The sequence below is a fragment of the Balaenoptera physalus genome (assembly GCF_965194825.1).
Source record: "Balaenoptera physalus genome assembly, chromosome: 5".
NCBI classification, from domain to species: domain Eukaryota; kingdom Metazoa; phylum Chordata; class Mammalia; order Artiodactyla; family Balaenopteridae; genus Balaenoptera; species Balaenoptera physalus.
The window spans coordinates 35,327,344-35,349,722 of NC_138884.1; the positions used below are offsets into that span (position 1 = coordinate 35,327,344).

The following is a 22,379-nucleotide window of genomic DNA, read 5'->3' on the forward strand; positions in this document are numbered from 1 at the left end:
GTCCAATGTCACCTTGAGTTTTATACTGCGGGCACTTTAAAATAAACATTTTTTTTTAATGGAACATATTTAAAGGATAGCAACTAACATTAAAAAAAAAATCTGAATGTTATATGAAGAAGACTTAAGGACACTCACACTACTGATTGAAAAGAAGTGAAAATTTAAGCAGACACAAGTTTTGCATCATCTGGTGAAGAAATAGCTAATGGTCAGAGCTATCTTATTAAGAAATGGGAGTTCTCATCAGGCAGTGAGTTCCCCCTTCCTAACCACTTGAGAATTGCTGTCACTGTGCAAAAGAACTCACATAACAACCACTTAGGAATCTGCTGTTGTTTGCAAAAATATCCTTCTTAATCTGGTCTTAGAGAAGCTAGGCATCAAATGAGTATTTAGACTGTTCTCTAACGACCCCTCCAAATCTGGCACGATATAATGTTAATACACCTAAGGTTTGATCCACATTGCTCACATCTAGTTTTACATCAAACTGTATGATAAAGCTGATGTTTCATCATTTAATAGTCAGTGAGTAATTATTCTCAGCCACTTCACTGTTCATTAGCACTCCCACTAGAGGTGGAGAGGGCGGAGAGGAGTTCATTCAAATGGTTGACTCTTACGCACGTTAGAAGTTAAAATGACAGACTACATGTAAGAGTTTAATACCACTGGCCAAAGTGGTAAATTCGTATTCTGCATGTGCTCCCTTAACCACTTTATCCCCATCACCTAGTTCCCATGTATTAGGTGTTTTCTGTTTGTTAACTAAACATACAATTAAGGCTTTAGAATGTTAACTGTCATCTCAAATGACATGATAGTGCAGAGCTCATCTAGCCGAACTCAGAGTTCTGATTTTATCACAATTGAACACACATTTTACAAATGACTGATCCTTTGATCATTTGTCCTGCTCTACCATGACTTCTAAGGTAGATGTCATTCACTCTAAGAGAATGGATCATAAATATCTCTAGGCTTTGTTGTTGTAGATTTCAGGTGACTTCCTCAAACAGAAAGTTTATTTACAGAAAATAGACTACATTGACCAGGTAACACTTTGCTTCTATTATTATTACTATTGTGGTAAAAAACACATAACATCAAATTTACCATCTTAACCATTTTTAAGTGTACAATTCAATAGTGTTAAGTATAGTCACATTGTTGCAAAACAGAGCTCCAGAACTTTTTCATCTTGCAAAACTGAAATACCCATTAAACAACTCCTCCATTCCCCCTGCCCCCATCCCTGGTAATCACCATTCTACCTTCTGTTTTTAATAATTTGCTTTTTCTGTTCATTTTGCCCAATTTTCTTGTATTTTTAATATGTTTGTGAAAAAAGGGGAGAACATGAAGACAAATATTTCACCTCACATCTGTTTTTCTGAAAAAAATCATTCAAATATCAGGTTTCTCTGAATGCCATAGAATATATTGTCTTAATGCTACTGCAATTATAAACGCAGTTTGAAGAGTCCTGGGCATTTTATTTCTTATCATACCTAGAAAGTGATTGTTAAAAAAAATGTAAGAGGCATCTAAGCAGTCTTTCTCCTTAGTTTTGCTCAAATATAGCAAGAGTATAATTAGCTGGACAATCTGCCTAACTCTGTAAGATATGTCACCTCAACTTACAAACCTAAAGTGACAAGTTTTCCAATAAAATAAAATTCTCTACTTCCTTAAAAAAATTACTTTCAGAGAGATGAAATAAAACACCTCCAATTTTCTCTTTCACAAGAGGAAAGTATATATATAAAAGAGAAGTTAGAGAAAATTTTTCTTTTCTTTTTTTTTTAATTTAGCAGGTTAATAGGGGCAGGACAGAAATAAAGACACAGACATAGAGAATGGACTTGAGGACACGGGGAGGGGGAAGGGTAAGCTGGGACGAAGTGAGAGAGTGTTATTGACATATATACACTACCAAATGTAAAATAGATAGCTAGTGGGAAGCAGCCACAAAGCACAGGGAGATCAGCTGTGCTTTGTGACCACCCAGAGGGGTAGGATAGGGAGGGTGGGAGGGAAACTCAAGAGGGAGGGGATATGGGGATATAAGTATAGCTGATTCACTTTGTTATACAGCAGCCACTAACACAACAGTGTAAAGCAATTATACTCCAACAAAGATGTTAAAAAAAAAAATTTAGCAGGTTAAGATGCTGCAATAATGAGCAGACATTCATTTTCTCACCACCAAGTAATCACTTCCACATTACTGGACAGCTTCATGGGTTTGACTGCTTCATTGCCGCTTAATGATCCTGGAAATAAGTCAACATTTTTCTTGGGTTCTTTTTGCTCCAAAAAAAAAAAAATCCAAGAAGTTACTTTGGCAATGCAGCAACTAGAGTATTTCACTTTGGATTATTCCTCCTTTTTGGTGAACATTTAAAAGATAAATTACTTTCTTACATTCTGCCCCTAAAGTCGAAGTCTCTAAGATATAGATCTCCTGATTTTACCCGTGTTCCTGAAATGAGTAAATGCAACATCTTCCCTGAAATAAGCATCTGACTGAATGCTCCTTCTCCAAAAACAAATGCTTCAAAATATGACCCAGAACACATATTTCCAGACTAAGTAAAGAAGTAATGCCTAAAATTTTTAAAGATCTACAAAGGGGAAGCTAATAATAACCCAGCAAATCATGCATTGGCAGCTCAGAAGAACCTTAAATCTGCTGATAAAGAGACAACAAGGAAATGGATCCCCAAAACTACTAAATTCTACTAAATAATCTGAGATAAAACCACAGTCTCTTCATTTCTGATTTTATAATGTTCTTTTCAGTTCTATTTGTCAGCACAGGTCGGAGACTCACCATGTGTTGCAATTTTAACCAAATTCATGATTCTAAGTGCATATTTTCTTATTCATTGCTGGTACATCTCTTAAATTATACTTTGTTTGCACAAGTTGAAAAAAGTTGTATATTATATAGCTGCAAGTTCCTCCCACTCAACCTATTTTAAGTTCTGATATCAGTCAAGATAACAACGGTCATAATGAAACACTATCTCATGTTTAAATACCTATTTTAAAAATATTCATTAACTCAAGGGTTAAGAGCACCCCAAATGAAAGGCACTGGGCTAGCTGGTATACATGATGCAAAGATGGGTAACTATCCCTGCCCTCAGTCAGTTTTCAATCTACCTAGGATGACAGGTATGAAGAGAACAACAACTATATTTTGTGTGACAAATCTATTATTCAAGCTATGACACTTCTGAGAGTGAGACAGAGGTGCTCTCAAAAATTAAGCCAGGATAACAGACATAAACAAGTCTGTCCCAGGAAAACTGGGAAATAAAGTCACACTAACTATGGTATATAATGTTTGGCAGTTTATTAACTGCTTTTCAAAAATCTTATTTTATATTTTTTCCAGAAAACAAAGCTATGAGATAAATAACACAACACCATCCCCACTTTTAGATGGGAAAACTAAGGCTCAGTGAAATGAAATGATTTACCTAAGGACACATAGCTAACAAATGATGGGTTCAAGGTTTGAGGTGAAATTTTCTAATTCCAAATCTAATGTCTTTCCACTATAACATATTGTGTCATCAATAACTGTATCCACTAGATACACAGCTACATTCTATAATTACAACTTGTGGGAAGCATAGTTCTAATCATGAGACCCCTAAAGAGATATAAGAAAACATTTACCAATTTGACAGTATTATCATTTTCATGGTAAAATTTATGTGGATAAATGAAGGCAGTTTAATAAAAGGAAACTATATAACATAAAGTTGACACCAAAAAATAAGAGCTAAAACAATTTCAAGTAAAATCAGAAAGTAAGGGAGGATGTCTTCATCACCATTATTCAAAATTGTCTTGAAAGTTGGAATGAATAAATACTGGATAAAAGGAGATAAAAACACCTCTTTTTGCTAATAAGATTGTACAATACTACAGATAATGACTAGAATTTTGAAAAATTGGTAAGATGGTTAGATTCAAGATAAATATTTTAAAACTCTATAATTTTTCTGTGTTCCAGCAATAAGCTCCCCTTCCTACCAGGCCCAAGATCCTCCAGACCACTTCTCATTCTGTACATAGACTTCTGCCCCAGTTATGTCGGATATTTACAATCTTGAACAGAATATTTAACATCCCACTCTGAATTATCTGCTTTGGATATTTCTCCAAATTCCGGAGCTATCACCAAAACAATGATTTATCTTGTATCTATGACCAACAGAACTTACTAAAATCTCCCCTTTGAGGATAAAGACACTACCTCTAAGACAAAATTCTACCCCACTCTTAGAGCCACTGGCAGCAAATTCTTGGACATTTTTAAATTGCACATTTGTCTCTGCTTGCAGTTTTAAAGAATGCATAACTGCTGACATCCAGTATTAGATCATTCAACTCAGACAAGCAAAAAAAAAATGCCCATGATAAAAAGACATGCCTGTGATTTTTATGGAAATTGTCCAATTCAATATTATTTCCCTAATAACCTGATACAACCTGTTTTATATGACTTTCAGCCTTTAAAATCTCTTTTTTTCTAAATAAAAGACAGCAGTTCCTATAAAACTCAAAACTAGTTGATTTTATCAATGAGATTCACATGTCATCCTTTTAAAGACTGCTAGTAACAGTAAAGGAATTTTCATTTTATTGCTGTGTTGAGGTTTATTCCCTGAGACCTTTTATCTTTTCTGCCTATAGTAGGCATAAGGGACTTTCCTTGTGGGCTTGATGAAGTAAGCAGCCATATGGAGAAGTCTACATGGCAAAGAATGCAATAACCTCAAGGGCTCTAGGGACTGCAGGTTGCCTCTAGGACCTAGGCCGTATTTAACCAACGATCAGCAAAAAGTTGGGCTCTTTAGTTATATAACCACAAGGAAATAGATTCTGCCAACAACCTTAATGAGCTAGGAAATGGATTCTTCTCCAGTTGAGAACGCAACCTGGCCAATCCAGTGAATGAAGCCTTCTGAGACCCTAAAGCACAAAGCACATTCAAGCCATGCCCAGAATCCTGGCCCACAGAGACCGAGATGATAAATGCATGTGTTGTTTTCAGCCACCTAATTTGTGATAATTTGTTACACAACAATAGGAAACTAATAGACTTTCCAATGGCTTTCTGTCTTAAGAGTGAAATCCCAAGTCATTTCTACAATTTGGGCCCTCGCTACCCTCTCTAACCTCATCTTCCTCCATTTTTGTCATTGCACCATGGCCTACAAGTTCATCAAATATGACAGATTCGCCACTGGCTCAGGGCCTTCAAATATTCTGTCTGGAATGCTGTTCCCAGATTTCTGCTCAGCTCACAGCTCACCTTCTTCAGGTACCCATTTAAAGATTGCTGTGTTGGAGACACCTTCCCTTAAAAAGAAAATAGGAATTCCTAACCCCACTCAGCATGCACTGCTAACATCTGACTGCTTTATTTTCTCCACAGCATTCACATTTCACCACTTGATATGTGTTTATTCATTTATCTGCTTATAGTATTTTGCCCTGTACCAGAATGTAAAGTCCAAGGGGGCAGTGACTTTGTTACCTGCTCTTAATCTATATATGGGGGACATCTGTTGAAGAAACAAATGAATAAATGGAGAGATAAATTAATGAATTAATCAAAGCAAATCACAAAGATACTGAAAAAATTAGAGAGAAGTTAATAGATATGAACAGTAAATTTAAAAATTTATAAAGATAAATTTTATCTAACAAATGAAACAGAAAAAGAATTCAGAGCTACAGTAAATAATAATTTCCCAATTCCACATGATTCAGGTGGAGAAAATAACATAATTTTTCTAACCACGGGAATTAAGCTAACTTCATACTTCTTCACAGCAACTTCCAGAAGACAATGGAGCAATAACTAAAATGTTCTAAGGGAAAGAGAGTGTGACCTAAGGATTTTTTTTTTTTAAACAGAAGGGCTCTTTTTTTTCCTTTTTTTAATTTATTTATTTATTTATTTATTTTTGGCTGTGTTGGGTCTTCGTTGTTGCACACAGGCTTTCTTTTAGTTGCGGTGAGTGGGGGCTACTCTTCGTTGTGGTGCACAGGCTTCTCATTGTCGTGGCTTCTTTTGTTGTGAAGCATGGGCTCTAGGCATGCAGGCTTCAGTAGTTGTGGCACGTGGGCTCAGTAGTTGTGGCTTGCAGGCTCTAGAGCTCAGGCTCAGTAGTTGTGGCACACGGGCTTAGTTGCTCCGCGGCATGTGGGATCTTCCCAGGCCAGGGCTCGAACCCGTGTCCCTTGCATTGGCAGGCGGATTCTTAACCACTGTGCCACCAGGGAAGCCCTGACCTAAGGATTTTATACTCACTCATCTTTTCCTTTGAGATTCAGGCAACTGACTTTATTAATCTCACAAAATCATAAGAAATGCACTTTCTATGATAGCTTCATGAAAAGTGAAATCTGCAATCAAGAAATAGATGAAACAAGGGACTCAAATGAAAAAGCAAGGATGAATAAGTGTTAGTGGGCATTGAATCAATTTAAATACACCTATTTAAACAACAACAGTAATTTGTTAGAAATATAACTTGAATGTTTTAAACCATGATGAAGAAAAATAATATAACCAACAAAGCTGAAAGATTAGTGGGGAGATGGTTAGAAGTAATAGAAGTAAAAGGTTAATTATTTCCTCACAATTCACATCAGGGAGAAAATTTATATCTCAAAAATTGACACATAAAATTTTTTAAATTACCCAAACAACTTAATTTATCCTTCATGATAATTTTTCTAACATTAGATCTTTGAGGAATTTTTTTTACAAACTTTTTGTAGATTGGCAGAAAGTAAATATTTAGATTTTTGTGGGCCACATACAATCTCTGTTGTATTTGTATTTCTTTGTTTCTTTTATAACCCTTTAAAAATGTAAAAACCAACCTTAGCCCTCAAGCTTCACAAAACCAGGCCATGGGCTGAATTTGGCCTGCTTATTGTAGTTTGTTGACTCCTGGCTAAGAGTTAAGTAACACTTAGCTAAAATTCTGTTGTTCTTTCATTTTCACTCTAGAATCCTTTGATTCTGCCAAATTTAAGTAAAGTTAACTGTGGTATTTTTGTATTTCAAAATTTTATGATAATGTATAGGACTTCCTATACATTACTTCCTTGACTTTTGGTCAAGAGGTACCCAACAGGTATGATTCACAATGTTTGACATCCAATCAAAAATTATAAAGCATGCAAAGAACCAGGCCAATATAACTCACAATGAGGAAAAACTAAATCAAAACCAAACCAGGAATTACACAAATGACAAAATTTGTAGACAAGAACATCAGAATAGCTCTTACTACTGTATTCCATATGTTTAAATAGCTAGAGGAAAGACTGAGCATGTTAAGGGACAATCTGGAAGGTATTTAATATCTAACCACTAGAGATGAAAACTACAATGTCTAAGATAAAAAATACACTGGATGGGATTAACAGTGATAAACACTGCAAGAGAAAAAATTACTAAACTTGAAAGCATATCAACAGAAATTAATCAAAAATTAAACACAGAAAGAAAAAAGACTGGGAAAAAAACAAAACATCAGTGAGTTGTGGGAACACTCAAAGTGGTCCCACAACTTATTGATGTTCTGTTAATTATCTGTTTAATTGAATCCTTGAAAAAGAAGGGAGAGGACAGAAAAATATTTGAAGATACAATGGACAAAAACTTTCCAAATTTGATGAAAACTATATAACCAGAGATCCAAGAAGTTCAATAAACCCCAAGCTCAAGAAAAATGAACCACAACAAATTGTTTAAAACCAGTGATAAAGAGAAAACTCTTAAAAGCAGCCAAGGAAAAAGGCAGATTGCATACAAGGAAACATAGATACAAACTGAAAAGCCAAAGGCAGTGGAGTCACAGCTTCAAAGTACTGAAAGAAAATATCAACCTAGAATTCTAAACCCAGGAAAAATATATTTCAACAACAAAGATATACACCTATTAGAATGACTAAAATTCAGAACACTGACATCAAATTCTGGCAAGAATGTGGAGCAGCAGGAACTCTCATATATCACTGGTACGAATGCAAAATGGTACAGCCATTTTGGAAGACAACTTGGTGGTTTCTTACAAAACTGAATATACTCTTACCATACCACCCAGGAATCATGCACCTTGGCATTTACCCAAAGGAGCTGAAAACTTAACGTCCATAGAAAAACCTACACAAGGATGTTTATAAAAGCTTTATTCATATATTTCTTTAAAAGATAATTATTTAAAGAAAAATTTAAAGCAAAATTGCCAAAACTTGGAAGCAATCAAGATGTCCTTCAGTACATGAGTGAGTACATTTACCTGCAGTACAACCAGACAATGGAATATTATTAAGTGCTAAAAAGAAAAAAGCTGTCAATACAGGAAAAGACATGGAGGAAGCTTAAATGCATATTACTACTGTATGATTCCAATTATATATATATTCTGGAAAAGGCAAAACTATGGAGACAATAAAAAATATCAGTGGTTGTGGGGTGGTGGGTGGGAGGAGATGAAGAGGCAGAGCACAGAGAATATTTTAGGGCAGTAAAAATACTCTGTTTAAATATAACATTATAATAATAGATATATGTCATTATACATTTCCCCACCTCCACAGAGTATACAATACCAAAAGTGAACTCCAAGATAAACTATAGACTTTGGGTGATTATGACATGTCAATGTAGGTTCATCCTTGGTAAAATGTAAATCAAAACCATAATGAGATACCACTTCACACACACCAAAATGGCTATAATAAAAAAAAAAAGACGGGCGGGGGTCTGGGCAAGATGGCGGAAGAGTAAGACGCGGAGATCACCTTCCTTCCCACAGATACATTAGAAATACAACTACACGTGGAACTGCTCCTACAGAACACCCACTGCACGCTGGCAGAAGACGTCAGACCTCCCAAAAGGCAAAAAATTCCCCCACGTACTTTGGTAGGGCAAAAGAAAAAACAAATAACAGAGACAAAAGAATAGGGACAGGACCTGCACCAGTGGGAGGGAGCAGTGAAGGAGGAAAGGTTTCCACACACTAGGAAGCCCCTTCATGGGTGGAGACTGCGGGTGGCAGAGGGGGGAAGCTTCGGAGCCACAGAGGACAGCGCAGCCACAGGGGTGCGGAGGGCAAAGCGGAGAGATTCCTGCACAGAGGATCGGTGCCAAGCAGCACGCACCAGCCCGAGAGGCTTGTCTGCTCACCCGCCGGGGCAGGCGGGGGCTGGGAGCTGAGGCTCAGGCTTCGGTTGGATCACAGGGAGAGGACTGGGGTTGCGGCGTGAACACAGCCTGAAGGGGTTAGTGCACCACAGCTAGCCGGGACGGAGTCCGGGAAAAAGTCTGCAGCTGCAGAAGAGGCAAGAGACTTTTTCTTGCCTCTTTGTTTCATGGTGCACAAGGAGAGGGGATTCAGAGCGCTGCCTAAATGAGCTCCAGAGATGGGCGCGAGCCGCGGCTATCTGCACGGACCCCAGAGATGGGCAGGAGACGCTAAGGCTGCTGCTGCCGCCACCAAGAAGCCTGTGTGCGATCACAGGTCACTATCCACACCACCCCTCCCGGGAGCCTGTGCAGCCCGCCACTGCCAGGCTCCCGTGATCCAGGGACAACTTCCCCGGGAGAACGCACGGCGCGCCTCAGGCTGCTGCAACGTCACGCCGGCCTCTGCCCCCGCAGGCTCGCCCTGCATCTGTACCCTTCCCTCCCCCACGCCTGAGTGAGCCAGAGCCCCCGAAGCAGCTGCTCCTTTAACCCAGTCCTGTGTGAGCTAAGAACAGACGCCCTTAGGTGACCTACACCCAGAGGCGGATCCAAATCCAAAGCTGAACCCCAGGAGCTGTATGAACAAAGAAGAGAAAGGGAAATTTCTCCCAGCAGCCTCAGAAGCAGCGGATTAAAGCTCCAAAAACAACCTGATGTACCTGCATCTGTTGAATACCTGAATAGTCAATGAATCATCCCAAATTCAGGAGGTGGACTTTGGGAGCAGAATATATTAATCTTTCCCCTTTTCCTTTTTTTGTGAGTGTATATGTGTATCCTTCTAGGTGAGATTTTGTCTGTATAGCTTTGCTTTCACCATTTGTCCTAGGGTTCCGTCCAACCGTTTTTGTTTTCTTTTCTACTTAAAAAAAATTTTTTCTTAATAAATTTTCTCTTAATAATTTTTTCCTTATTTTTTATTTTAAAAAATTTAAAAAATTTTTTTCTTAATTTTTTTTAATTTTTTATTTTAAAAAATTAAAAAAAATTTTTATAATAAAGTTTTTCTTAATAATTCTTTCTTATTTTTTATTTTAAAAAATTTCTTAATTTTTATTTTTCTTAATAAAATTTTTCTTAATTTTTTTATTTTTTATTTTAAAAAATTAAAATTTTTTTCTTAATAAATTTTTTCTTAATAATTCTTCTCTTATTTTTTATTTTAAAAAATTTTAAAATTTTTATTTTTCTTAATAAATTTTTTCTTACTAATTTTTTCTTATTTTTTATTTTAAAAAATTAAAAATTTCTTTCTTAATAAATTTTTTCTTAATACTTTTTTCTTATTTTTATTATTAAAACTTAATAAATTTATTTTTTAAAAAATTTAAAAAATTTTTTCTTAATAAATTTTTTCCTAATAATTTTTTTCTTATTTTTTATTATAATAGCTTTATTTTATTTTATTTTATTTTATCCTCTTTCTTTCTTTCATTCTATTTTTTCTCCCTTTTATTCTCAGCTGTGTGGATGAAAGGCTCCTGGTGCTCCAGCCAGGCATTAGGGCTGTGCCTCTGAGGTGGGAGAGCCAACTTCAGGACACTGGTCCACAAGAGACCTCCCAGCTCCACGTAATACCAAACGGCGAAAATCTCTCAGAGATCTCCATCTCAACATCAAGACCCAGCTTCACTCAACGACCAGCAAGCTACAGTGCTGGACACCTTATGCCAAACAACTAGCAAGATAGGAACATAGCCCCAACCATTAGCAGAGAGGCTGCCTAAAATCAGAATAAGGCCACACACACCCCAAAACACACCACCAGACGTGGACGAGCCCACCAGAAACACAAGATACAGCATCATCCACCAGAACACAGGCACTAGTCCCCTCCACCAGGAAGCCTACACAACCCACTGAACCAACCTTAACCAATGGAGACAGATACCAAAAACAATGGGAACTACAAACCTGCAGCCTGTGAAAAGGAGACCCCAAACACAGTAAGATAAGCAAAATGAGAAGACAGAAAAACACAGCAGATGAAGGAGCAGGGTCAAAACACACCAGACCTAACAAATGAAGAGGAAATAGACAGTCTACCCGAAAAAGAATTCAGAAGAATGATAGTAAAGATGATCCAAAATCTTGGAAATAGAATAGACAAAATGCAAGAAACATTTAACAAGGACATAGAAGAACTAAAGAGGAACCAAGCAACAATGAAAAACACAATAAATGAAATTAAAAATACTCTAGATGGGATCAATAGCAGAATAACCGAGGCAGAAGAAAGGATAAGTGACGTGGAAGATAAAATGGTGGAAATAAATACTACAGAGCAGGATAAAGAAAAAAGAATGAAAAGAAATGAGGACAGTCTCAGAGACCTCTGGGACAACATTAAATGCACCAACATTTGAATTATAGGGGTCCCAGAAGAAGAGAAAAAGAAAGGGACTGAGAAAATATTTGAAGAGATTATAGTTGAAAACTTCCCTAATATGGGAAAGGAAACAGTTAATCAAGTCCAGGAAGCACAGAGAGTCCCATACAGGATAAACCCAAGGAGAAACACGCCAAGACACATATTAATCAAACTGTCAAAAATTAAATATAAGGAAAACATATTAAAGGCAGCAAGGGAAAAACAACAAATAACACACAAGGGAATCCCCATAAGGTTAACATCTGATCTTTCAGCAGAAATTCTGCAAGCCAGAAGGGAGTGGCAGGATATACTTAAAGTGATGAAGGAGAAAAACCTACAACCAAGATTACTCCACCCAGCAAAGATCTCATTCAGATTTGATGGAGAAATTAAAACCTTTACAGACAAGCAAAAGCTGAGAGAGTTCAGCACCACCAAACCAGCTTTACAACAAATGCTAAAGGAACTTCTCTAGGCAAGAAACACAAGAGAAGGAAAACACCTACAATAAAAAACCCAAAACATTTAAGAACATGGGAATAGGAACATACATATCGATAATTACCTTGAATGTAAATGGATTAAATGCTCCGACCAAAAGACACAGGCTGGCTGAATGGATACAAAAACAAGACCCATATATATGCTGTCTACAAGAGACCCACTTCAGACCTAGAGACACATACAGACTGAAAGTGAGGGGATGGAAAAAGATATTCCATGCAAATGGAAATCAAAAGAAAGCTGGAGTAGCAATTCTCATATCAGACAAAATAGACTTTAAAATAAAGACTATTACAAGAAACAAAGAAGGACACTACATAATGATCAAGGGAACGATCCAAGAAGAAGGTATAACAATTGTAAATATTTATGCACCCAACATAGGAGCACCTCAATACATAAGGCAAATACTAACAGCCATAAAAGGGGAAATCGACAGCAACACAATCATAGTAGGGGACTTTAACACCCCACTTTCACCAATGGACAGATCATCCAAAATGAAAATAAATAAGGAAACACAAACTTTAAATGATACATTAAACAAGATGGACTTAATTGATATTTATAGGACATTACACCCAAAAACAACAGAATACACATTTTTCTCAAGTGCTCATGGAACATTCTCCAGGATAGATCATATCTTGGGTCACAAATCAAGCCTTGGTAAATTTAAGAAAATGGAAATCGTATCAAGTATCTTTTCCGACCACAACACTATGAGACTAGATATCAATTACAGGAAAAGATCTGTAAAAACTACAAACACATGGAGGCTACACAATACACTACTTAATAACGAAGTGATCACTGAAGAAATCAAAGGGGAAATCAAAAAATACCTAGAAACAAATGACAATGGAGATACGACGACCCAAAACCTATGGGACACAGCAAAAGCAGTGCTAAGAGGGAAGTTTATAGCAATACAAGCCTACCTCAAGAAACAGGAAACATCTCGAATAAACAACCTAACCTTGCACCTAAAGCAATTAGAGAAAGAAGAATAAAAAAACCCCAAAGCCAGCAGAAGGAAAGAAATTATAAAGATCAGGTCAGAAATAAATGAAAAAGAAATGAAGTAAACAATAGCAAAGATCAATGAAACTAAAAGCTGGTTCTTTGAGAAGATAAACAAAATTGATAAAACATTAGCCAGACTCATCAAGAGAAAAAGGGAGAAGACTCAGATCAATAGAATTAGAAATGAAAAAGGAGAAGTTACCACTGACACTGCAGAAATACAAAAGATCATGAGAGATTACTACAAGCAACTCTATGCCAATAAAATGGACAACCTGGAAGAAATGGACAGATTCTTAGAAATGCACAACCTGCTGAGACTGAACCAGGAAGAAATAGAAACTATGAACAGGCTAATCACAAGCACTGAAATTGAAACTGTGATTAAAAACCTTCCAACAAACAAAAGCCCAGGACCAGATGGCTTCACAGGTGAATTCTATCAAACATTTAGAGAAGAGCTAACACCTATCCTTCTCAAACTCTTCCAAAATATTGCAGAGGGAGGAACACTCCCAAACTCATTCTACGAGGCCACCATCACCCTGATACCAAAACCAGACAAAGATGTCACAAAGAAAGAAAACTACAGGCCAATATCACTGATGAACATAGATGCAAAAATCCTCAACAAAATACTAGCAAACAGAATCCAACAGCACATTAAAAGGATCATACACCATCATCAAGTGGGGTTTATCCCAGGAATGCAAGGATTCCTCAATATATGCAAATCAATCAATGTGATACACCATATTAACAAATTGAAGGAGAAAAACCATATGATCATCTCAATAGATGTGGAGAAAGCTTTCGACAAAATTCAACACTCATTTATGATAAAAGCCCTGCAGAAAGTAGGCATAGAGGGAACTTTCCTCAACATAATAAAGGCCATATATGACAAACCCACAGCCAACATTGTCCTCAATGGTGAAAAACTGAAACCATTTCCACTAAGATCAGGAACAAGACAAGGTTGCCCACTCTCACAACTATTATTCAACATAGTTTTGGAAGTGTTAGCCACAGCAATCAGAGAAGACAAAGAAATAAAAGGAATCCCAATTGGAAAAGAAGAAGTAAAGCTGTCACTGTTTGCAGATGACATGATACTATACATAGAGAATCCTAAAGATGCCACCAGAAAACTACTAGAGCTAATCAATGAATCTGGTAAAGTAGCAGGATGCAAAATTAATGCACAATAATCTCTTGCATTCTTATACACTAATGATGAAAAATCTGAAAGTGAAATTAAGAAAACCCTCCCATTTACCATTGCAACAAAAAGAATAAAATATCTAGGAATAAACCTACCTAAGGAGACAAAAGACCTGTATGCAGAAAATTATAAGACACTGATGAAAGAAATTAAAGATGATATAAATAGATGGAGAGATATACCATGTTCTTGCATTGGAAGAATCAACATTGTGAAAATGACTCTACTACCGAAAGCAATCTACAGATTCAATGCAATCCCTATCAAACTACCACTGGCATTTTTCACAGAACTAGAACAAAAAATTTCACAATTTGTATGGAAACACAAAAGACCCCGAATAGCCAAAGCAATCTTGAGAACGAAAAATGGAGTTGGAGGAATCAGGCTCCCTGACTTCAGACTATATTACAAAGCTACAGTAATCAAGACAGTTTGGTACTGGCACAAAAACAGAAACATAGATCAATGGAACAGGATAGAAAGCCCAGAGATAAACCCACGCACATATGGTCACCTTATCTTTGATAAAGGAGGCAAGCATATACAGTGGAGAAAAGACAGCCTCTTCAATAAGTGGTGCTGGGAAAACTGGAGAGCTACATGTAAGAGAATGAAATTAGAACACTCTGTAACACTATACAGAAAAATAAATTCAAAATGGATTAAAGACCTAAATGTAAGGCCAGACACTATCAAACTCTAAGAAGAAAACATAGGCAGAGGACACTATGACATAAATCACAGCAATATCCTTTTTGACCCACCTCCTAGAGAGATGGAAATAAAAACACAAATAAACAAATGGGACCTAATGAAACTTAAAAGCTTTTGCAGAGCAAAGGATACTATAAACAAGACCAAAAGACAACCCTCAGAATGGGAGAAAATATTTGCAAATGAAGCAACTGACAAAGATTAATCTCCAAGATTTACAAGCAGCTCATGCAGCTCAATATCAAAAAAACAAACAACCCAATCCAAAAATGGGCAGAAGACCTAAATAGACATTTCTCCAAAGAAGATATACAGATTGCCAACAGACACATGAAAGAATGCTCAACATCATTAATCATTAGAGAAATGCAAATCAAAACTACAATGAGATATCATCTCACACCAGTCAGAATGGCCATCCTCAAAAAATCTACAAACAATAAATGCTGGAGAGGGTGTGGAGAAAAGGGAACCCTCTTGCACTGTTGGTGGGAATGTAAATTGATACAGCCACTATGGAGAACAGTATGAAGGTTCCTTAAAAAACTAAAAATAGAACTACCATACGACCCAGCAATCCCACTACTGGGCATATACCCTGAGAAAACCATAATTCAAAAAGAGTCATGTACCAAAATGTTCATCGCAGCTCTATTTACAATAGCCAGGACATGGAAGCAACCTAAGTGTCCATCATCGGATGAATGGATAAAGAAGATGTGGCACATATATACAATGGAATATTACTCAGCCATAAAAAGAAACGAAATGGAGGTATTTGTAGTGAGGTGGATGGAGTTAGAGTCTGTCATACAGAGTGAAGTAAGTCAGAAAGAGAAAAACAAATACAGTATGCTAACACATATATATGGAATCTAAGGGAGAAAAAAAAAAAAAAAGGTCATGAAGAACCTAGTGGCAAGACGGGAATAAAGACACAGACCAACTAGAGAATGGACTTGAGGATATGGGGAGGGGGAGGGGTAAAATGTGACAGGGTGAGAGAGTGGCATGGACATATATACACTATCAAATGTAAAATAGATAGCTAGTGGGAAGCAGTCGCATAGCACAGGGAGATCAGCTTGGTGCTTTGTGACCACCTGTGGGGAGGGATAGGGAGGATGGGAGGGAGGGAGACGCAAGAGGGAAGAGATATGGGGACATATGTTTTTGTATAACTGATTCACTTTGTTATAAAGCAGAAACTAACACACCATTGTAAAGCAATTATACTCCAATAAAGATGTAAAAAAAAAAAGACAGTATCAAGTGTTGACAAGGATCTAGAGAAACAGGAACACTCATACACTGCTAGTGGGAATGTAAAATGGTGTATTCACTTTGGAAAATAGTTTGTCAGTTTTTGAAAATGCTAAACACATAATAACCATGTGATCCAGTATGGATCCAACTCCTAGGTGTTTATCCAGGAGAAATGAAAGCATGTGTTCACACAAAGACTTATATATAAATGTTCATAGCAGCATTATTCACTATAGCCAAAAAGTGGAAACAAACCAAATGTTCATCAACTGATGAGTGGATTAAAAAAACATGTTTATATCCATACAATAGATTTATATTTGGTGATAATAAGGAACAAAGTATCAATACTTACACATCATGAAAGAATGTCAAAAAACATTATGCTTATTAAAAGAAGCCAGACACAAATGAACATTTATTATATGATTCCACCTATTGAGATGCCCATGAAAAGCAAAACTATAGTAACAGAAAGTAGATTAGTGATTGTATATGGCTGGAGCAGGAATGAGGAGTTACTGCAGATAGGCATGAGATTTCATTTTGGGGTAAAGAAAATGCTCTAAAGTTAAATTTTTGGGATGGTTACACAACTCTGTAAATATAATAAAAATCACTAAACTGTATACTTAAAATAGATTAATTTTATAGTATCTTAATTGAACCTTATTAAATACGTTTAAAAAATACAAAAGTGAAATAAACACCTTTTCAGACACAGAAACACAGAAATAATTTATCACCAGCAACCCTGCACTATAATAAATGTTAAAGTAAGGCCTTCAGGCAGATGGAAAATGATACCATATGGAAACCTGGATCCAAATAAAGGAATGAAGAGCACAAAAAATGGTAAATATGTGGGTGAATATAAAACTTTTTAATCTATTTAAATCCTTTTAAAAGATAATTATTTAAAGCAAAAATAATAAAAATGTATTGTGACATATATATAACATATTACATAAGTAAAATGTATGACAATAGCACAAAGGCCATGAGAAGAGAAGTGGAAGAAAACTTGTAAGTTATCTATATTATTCATGAAGTAGTATAATGTCATTTAAAGGTAGAATGTGTTAAGTTAAAGGTGTTTACTATAAACCTAAAGCAATCATTAGAATAATGCAACACAGAATTACAGCTGACACACCAATAAAAGAGATAAAATGTAATAAAAACCAGAATTTTTTTAGTATTTTATTTTTGTTAATCCAAAACACAGTAGAAACAAAAGAAAAACAGAACAAAAATAGATGGAAAAATAGAAAATAAATAGCAAATAGCTTTAAACCCAAACATATCAATAATAACATTAAATGTAAATGGTAAAAATACACCCAATTCAAAGGCAGAGATTGTCTTATGAGTAAAAAGCAAGATCAATTATATGCTGCATACATGAAACCCATTTAAAATATAAATACAAAGAGATTAGAAAAAAAGAATCAGAAAAGTATGCTATGGTAACACTAATCAAACTAATGCTGATGTGGTAATATTAATATCAGACAAAGTTGATGTTACAGCGAAGAATATTACCAAAGATAAACAGAGTCATTTCATAGTGAAAAAGAAGTTAATTGATCAACAGGACATGACAATCCTTAACACTTATGTACCTAATAACAGAACTTCAAAATATATTAAGCAATAATTAATAGAACTAGAAGGAGAAATCAATAAAATCAAAATTATAGTCAGAGATTTCAACAAATATATATTAGTAATTAACAGAATAAATTGGCAGAAAATCAGTAAGGATATAGAACACTTGAACATACTATCAGTCAACTTTACATAATTGAAATTTATAGAACACTTCACCTAACAACAGCTGAATACACATTCTATTCAAGTCTATTCAGAACAATTATTGAAGTAGACCACTTCGGGGAGAATAAAACAAGTCTCAATAAATTTAAAAGAATACAAATTATATAAATTATGTTCCTGACAACAATATTATTAAATTAGAAAGCAATAACAGAAATATAGCTGGCAAATCCCAAAATGTTTGGAAACTAAGTGACACTCTTCTAAATAACTCATAGGTCAAAGAAAAAAATCAAAAGAGAAATTATATTGCAGTTTGAACTAAATAAAAATGACAACACAACATGCTAAAATTTGTGGGATTTAATTAAAGTAATACCTATAGAGAAACATATGTCTATATTAGGTTAAAAAAAAAGTTCTCAAAACAAAAACCTCAGCTTCCATTAAAAAAAAAAAAACTAGTAAAAGTAAAATGAATTAAATCCATAGTAAACAAGAGAAAATAACAATAAAGATCAAAGTAAAAATCAATGACGTAGAAACAGAAAAAATAGAGAAAAATTAATGAAACCCAAAGCTGGTTCCCTGAGAAGATCAATAAAATTGATAAGCTTCTAGCCAGAATGATAAGGAAAAAAAGGGCTAAGGGAGAGGGTTCAAGATGGTGGCATAGGAAAAACCTGAACTCACCTCCTTCCACAAACACAACAAATCTACCTCTGGAATAACTTCCTGAAAAGGGGACCTGAAAACTGGATGAACAGAGCCTCCACAACAAAGGGTAAAAGGACAGCACCAAGACAGGTAGGAGAAGCAAACAGATGATCTCACCAAGGGAAAAAACCACACCCCAGCCGTGGCAATCCACAATTGGTAGGAATCACAAAGGTCCAGATCTTTTCCCTGAACAGAGAGGGACATAAGCTCCACATCAAGCACAGCAACCTCTAGATCCTGCACGGGACAGATGAGCCCCCAAAACATCTGGCTTTGAAAACAAACAGGGATTATATACAAGAAAACTAAAGAACTGTGGGCAAGACAAAGGCTGCTCTTAAAGGGCCTGCATACAGACACACTTGACCCAAAACCCTGTGAGAAAACACCAGAGTGAAAAATTCATGAACCACAGGTGAAGGGGACCCAGTTACTAATCTTAAGAATTCTTCCAGAGAGGCAGGAACCAGTTAGGATGCTCCCTGTGGCTCTGAGACACTGGAGGGAGGAGCATTTTGCAATCTCAGGCTATCTTGTTAATGCTGGCACTGGCAAGTGCCATTTTAAAACTCTCCCTTTAACATGTTATCAACAGTGGGTGTGCCCTGCTGAGAGCCCCACTCACCCCTGTGCCTCGGCCACACCCCACTGCCAGCTGACTGATAGCCCTGCCCATGAGTAGCCCACAGCATTTGCAGCCCACTAAAATAGGAGGTTTCATGCAACTGACAGAGGGGATGCCCCTTGAGTGCCTGGCTCTGGTGGCCACGTGGGATTGTGCCTCTGGGCCCCACAGGACATCTCTTAAATAAGGCCACTCTTTTAAGACTGGGCAAGATAGCTGATTTACCTAATACATATAAACAAACATAGAGAACTACGCAAAATTAGGAGACAGAGGAATATATTCCAATTGAAAGAACGAGACAATACCTCAGGGGAAAAAAAAAACCTAAACGCAACAAAAAAGCAATCTACTTGATAAAAAGTTCAAAATAATGGTCAAAAAAGTGTTCACTGAACTCAGGAGAATAATGGGCGAATGCAGTGGGAACTTCAAGAAAGAGACAGAAAATATAAGAAAGTACCAAACAGAAGTTATAATTGAACTAAAAAATACACTAGAGGGGTTCAACAGCAGACTGGATGAAGTAGAAGAATGAATCAGCAACCTGGAAGACAAAACAATGGAACTCACCCAGCCAGAGCAGCAAAATTATAAAAGAATTTTTTAAAGTGAAGTTACCTTAAGAGACCTTCAAGACAACATCAAGCAGAATAATATTCACATTATAGGGGTCCCAGGAGTAGACAAGAGAGAGAAAGCGCCAAAAAATTATTTGAAGAAGTAGTGGCTGAAAACTTCCCTAATCTGGAGAAGTAAACAGACAACCAGGTTCAGAAAGCATAGAGTTCTAAATAAGATGAATCCAAAGAGACATACACCAAGACATATTTTAAGTAAAATGGTAAAAGTTAAGGATAAAGAGAGAATCCTAAAAACAGCAAAGGAAAAACAATGTGTTACATCAAACAGAATCTCCATAAATCTATCAGATTTTTCAGCAGAAATTTTATAGGCCAGAAAGGAGTGCCATGACACATCCAAAGTGCTAAAAGGAAAAAAAATTCCCACCAAGAATTCTCTACTCAGCGAGGTTTTCATTCAGAATTGAAGAAGAAATCAAGAGTTTTCCAGATAAGCAAAAGCTAAAGAAGTTTATCACCACCATCTTTACAAGAAATGTCAAAGGGACTTCTTTGAGCTGAAAAGAAATGGCACTAATTAATAATATGAAATCATACAAAACAAAACATCTTACTGGAAAAAGTAAATATATAATAAAGGTGGTGGATCAATCACTTATAAAGCAAGCATGAAATTTAAAAGACAAAAGTAGTAAGATTAACTAAAATTAGCATAATTAGTTAAGGGATGCATAAAATAAAAAGATGTAAAATGTGTCATCAAAAGTATAAAATGTGGAGTGGGAGAGACAAAGCTTTGTAATGTGTTTAAACTGGTTGTTTCCAAATTAAAACAGGCTACTATTTACATAGGATGTTATATGTGAACCTCATGGTAACCACAAAGAAAAAAACTTATAGTAAATACACAAAAGAAAAGGAGAAAGGAATCTAATCATAACACTAAAGAAAACCACCAAAACTCAAGGGAAGAGAAAAAGAGAAAAAAGGAACAGAGAGGAACTACAAAGACAGCCAGAAAACAATTAACAAAGTGGCCATAAGTACATACCTATCAATAATTACTTTAAATGTAAATGGACTAAATTCGCCAACTAAAGACACAGAGTGGTTAAATGGGTAAAATAAAAAAATTTAAAAAAAGAAAGAAACATCTATATGCTGCCTACAAGAGACTCATTTCAGAAGAAAAGAGATGAAATTGAAGGAATGGAAAAAGATATTTCTATAAAAATGAAAAGAGGTGGTGTAGTGGTTAAGAATCCACCTGCCAATGCGGGGGACACAGGTTCAAGCCCTGGTCCGGGAAGATCCCACCTGCCACAGAGCAATTAAGCCTGAGCACCACAGCTACTGAACCTGCACTCTAGAGCCCACAAGCCACAACTACTGAGCCAGCGTGCCACAACTACTGAAGCCCACGTGCCTAGAGCCCGTGACGCAACAAGAGAAGCCACAGCAATAAGACACCTGCACACAGCAACAGAAAGTAGCCCCCGCTCGCCGCAACTAGAGAAAGCCAGAGCACAGCAACGAAGACCCAACGCAGCCAAAAATAAATTAATTGAAAGAAAAAAAAGAAAAGAAAAGAAAGCTGGAGTAGCTATATTCATTTCAGATAAAATACACTTTAAAACAAAGACTGTAATAAAAGACAAGAAAGGCATTACAGAATGATAAAAAGGTCAATCCAGCAAGAAGGTGTAACATCTAGAAATGTATATGCACCCAATAGAGAAGCACCAAGATATATAAAGCAAATATTAACAGTCTTAAAATGAGAAACTGACAGCAATACAATAACAATAGGAGATTTTAATCGTCAACTTACATCAATGGATAGATCATCCATACATAAACTCAATAAGGAAACACTGGACTTAAATGACATGTTAGATCAGATGAACTTAACAGATATATACAAGATTTTCCATCCAAAAATCAGCTGAATACACATTCTTCTCAAGAGCCCATGGAACAGGCTCCAAGGTAGATCACGTTAGGTCACAAAACAAGTCTCAAATTCAATAAGACTGAAATCATATCAAGCATCTTCTCCAACCCCAATGGAACGAAACCAGAGATCAAACACAAGAAAACCAATGAAAAATCCACAAAAACGTGGAGATTAAATAACATGCTACTGAACAACCAATGGGTCATAGCAGAAATCAAAGAAGAAATTAAAAAATGCCTAAGGACAAATGAAAACAGAATTACAACATACCAAAATCTATGGGATGCAGCAAAATATG

General features: G+C 36.2%; 1 protein-coding gene across 1 annotated transcript in view; it reads right to left on the reverse strand.

Annotated features, from left to right (window-relative positions):
• IQCM (IQ motif containing M) overlaps nucleotides 1-22,379 on the reverse strand; it is a 513,905-nt gene that overhangs the window by 463,658 nt on the left and 27,868 nt on the right. The window contains exon 2 of the mRNA XM_082463432.1: nucleotides 2,210-6,441. The gene's annotated coding sequence lies outside the window, so the exon portion shown is untranslated. The remainder of the gene's footprint in view (nucleotides 1-2,209; nucleotides 6,442-22,379) is intronic.